The sequence below is a fragment of the Lolium perenne genome, chromosome 2 (genome assembly GCF_019359855.2).
Source record: "Lolium perenne isolate Kyuss_39 chromosome 2, Kyuss_2.0, whole genome shotgun sequence".
In the NCBI taxonomy this organism is placed as follows: domain Eukaryota; kingdom Viridiplantae; phylum Streptophyta; class Magnoliopsida; order Poales; family Poaceae; genus Lolium; species Lolium perenne.
Genome location: NC_067245.2, coordinates 321,959,372 through 321,963,056, shown reverse-complemented (window position 1 = coordinate 321,963,056; position 3,685 = coordinate 321,959,372).

Sequence of the window (3,685 nt, the reverse complement as noted above, 5' to 3'; positions counted from 1 at the left end):
TACGGAAATCAACATAATTGATTTCTTTTTTTTTAAATGTTTTATTTGTGTCAACCATGGTTCAAAGTATGTATTAGTTTGTGTAAACCATGTTCCAAACTATGTATTAGCTTGTGTAAAATTATGTTCCAATATATAATATTTGGAACTATGTTTAAATGGAGAAGAGAAAAAATACAAGTAAAAAAAAGCGTCACCCCGCTGGAGCCACCCCAGGCGCAAAAGAACGCGCGGACAAAAACAGACATTTTAGCATCCGCGACGCGACGCAAACAGACGCTCGTGGACAATAAAATGCGTCGCCGCTGGAGATGCCCTAAGGGAAAAATATCAATGTGTGTTTGAGCGGTTCCATCCAACATCCCGCTACCGAACAAAAAGGGCCGGAACTGGAACCGTTTCCTCCTGCCGCTCCCGCGAGCGCAGGGCGAAACCCTCGCCTCCCCCAACTTCCAGCCCCTCCTCCCTCCGTCCCTCCCTCGCCGCCGCCAGAGGGCGCCGCCGGGCAAAGCCCCGGGGCGCCGGCGGCGGCGGGGCTCCTCTCTCCCCGCGTGGCTGTGGTGGCGCGGTCTCCGGGGCGCCGTGCTCGACGTACGGCGCGGCGGCGCGGTGGCTTGACCACGGCGTGGTGAAGACTCAACTCCGGCGGGGTGGCGGCGCGGCTTCTGGCTGGCGCGGCCCTGCGACGACGTGCCCGTGGCCATGGGTGGCGGCGGCGGGCCCAGATCAGGGCCAGCGGGCCTAGGTCTGGGCCTCATCTGGGCTGCCTCGGGTGGGCGGCCCCGATGCGTCTGGTCCACGAGCAGCGAGGGCGCTGGCTTCGTCTCCCCCGATGTCCTGCGGCGGGCATCGTGGTGGGTGCCTCGGTCCGGCGTCCTCGACTCCTCGGGATGTGAGGCGGCGGCGGGCGGTGTCTGCGGCGTGGATCTACGGTTCACGTCGGTTCTGAGGTAGTAGCTGCTGGCCTTGGCTCGTGTTCACCTTTTCCCAACCTCCCGGACGAAAGTCCAAAATCTCGTTGATTGGGTGGCGGCGACGCGCTGCTGCGCCGTGACCTTCTTGGAGGCGCCGCCTGAGGAGGTTTGGGTTGGGTGGCGGAGCTGAAAGTTGCAGCTTTGGGCAATGTCAGTCCTTGAGCAGCTGCGGTGATCTCTAGCCCGTATGCGTGTGTCGACGGCAGTCTGCCCCGTCCTCTGCAGGTGCTCCCGGCGGATTTCTCGTCGCTGGTGGATGTCCAAGTGCTCAGCAGTGTGGCCGGTATGGTATGATCTTCATCAAGGTAGTCTTCTCCAGGGTGGCGTCAGGTCCGGAGCCCAACACCTCTGCAGCTCTCGGGTGAGCTTCTCTCATGTTCGATGGTTCGACGCCTTCGAGCCAGGCGAGAGGGCAGGGGCCCTCTTCGGCATGAGAACAGGTTGGTGCTTCTGGTGCTCGGAGTCCTGGCTGTTCTCCTCTGATTCAAGACTACAATTCTGCTCCGGGCAGTGCCTCGCCGTGCCTCCGGCTGGTGTCCTTGGTGTCGAACAACGGTGGTCTGCACTTCTGCAAGCTTGTCCTCGCTCTTAGTGCAGTGTTGTAATTCGTTCTGTGTGTACCCTTGTATCTTTCTTGCCGTGGTGTGCGTGGTGTGGTGTCCTGATGTAACTCCTGGCCGGTTGATAGCTTTGTTAATTCAAAGCTGGGCTTTCGAGCCTTCTGTAAATAAAAAAAAACGTCTCGCTACCAGCGTAGGGAATGGCTGTCTGTTCATTGCTTGAAAACACGTGGTCTGTCCTACAGGCTACAGGAGCAGGTCTTAAAGTTGACTTGTCCTACAAGACTTATGATTCCAAGGCTTGACTTTCTGCCACGATTCTCAAACTGCCGAAACAAGGGGAAGGGAAATACTTGCTGTACGCCTGTACCGCCTTGTAACTTGGAAGTTCTTTCTCCACCCTTTCCTGAATCTTTCCTTGCAAGTGTCGATCACTTGACTGTCCTCGCAGTATTTCTTTCGAAAAGGAGTCACCTAATATCTGTCAGCAGGTGGAAAACACGGGAGGCGACAGTTGGCAGCCCGCATATAAATTGTGCGTGTTATCAGCGTGTCCCTAAGTATCTAATCGATTTCAAATTGTTTCGTGCTGGGTTCAGTATTTAAATCTGTCTTGTGAACTTTGTGCTCTACGGCAGCTGGGATCGATGGCGGATGCATTGGCCAGCAAGTATCATCGTCATCTAGTACAACAACTACCTGGGCATACGGTGTTATCTATCCATCACAAAATGTCATTCAATCTTTTTCAACACTAGGCCAGAATCATTCCATATACCTGCCAGCGTCCAAACGTCCAAGTGGCAGGTGCACATCGAAAAATAGTGTAGTTTCTAATTTGATCTATTATGTAGTTCTTTCATATTTTGGCTCTAACTTCTCGGAATCACTGGATTGTCTCTTTTACCATAAGTGGTAATTCTCTCCTACCATTGTCGGGTGTATGTGTGTCAATAGTAGTTTTTTTGTGATGCAACGAGGCAGAATCAAGAAAATGGTGCCAGGCTCAGGGGCGGAGCTGTGGAGAAATTTCCCCTGATGCACTTTCTGGCTTGCAACCTTTGCTAGTTGATTTTTTTCCTCCATGATGCACTTTTCTTGCCCTAACCTGATGCACTTACCTTGTTAAACTCACCAATAGTACTAAAAAAATTCTTTTCTACCCTGATGCATGTGCATCAGGGTCAGCCTATACAGATCCGCCCCTGGCCGTTATTGAGCTTCGCATTTCACGGTTGAAACCATTCAAATTCCCCTAAGAACACATGAATATGTGAGAAATGCATTTCAGCAATGAGAGCTCTCAATATCATCAAGTTGTTATTGATGGTAACACAAGGTAAGTTATGAACTAGAAAACAGTAGTCCAATCATGCCACAAGCTCGAAAATGTCAAAATCACACTATTGCAACATTGTTTCTGTACATCGGTGACACACAAAGTCTATGATGAAATATATTTTCTCTCTATTTTTTTCTGTACGAACCTGTGTCATGACTTTTTAAGTACCTCGAATTCCAACAGCATCGTCAATATTTTTGTATAAAGGAAAAGTATAGTATAACAAGTACTCTGCAATTTCATAAATAATGAAAGCATGAATTGGGAAAACTTAAAATTACACAAAATATGCCATAACATGAGGTAATTAGCTGTCACATAAAATATGTAACTGAAATCATGAATTGGGAAACTCAAAATTACACAAAATATGCCGTAACATGAGGTAGTTAGCTCAAAGATAAAAATATGTAAACTGAGACATCATATTTATGTTTTATTTACTTGTAACAGAGCTTCTGCTATGTACATAGTATTGTTTTTGAATGGCTCTAGAAAGAAGACACGGTCGGGAATGTTCTAGAGTTGAGACACTCCTTCTATATGTATAAGCAAATAATCTAGAGGGTGAGCTACCGAGTATAGAAGTTATAGGGATGGCCATGATAATTCCATATATAAGTAGAGACATCTACTAGTAAAAAGAATCGTCATTGTCATGTGAATGAAATACATATAGGTAGATACTTATTAAGGTGCCAGGGGAAAATCCAAATCTAAAAAACAATTTTTTCTTAGAAACGTGCATTTGTGTTCTTACAAACATGCACTTTTTCTTAGAGACGTGCCAAAGAGCATTCGATATATAA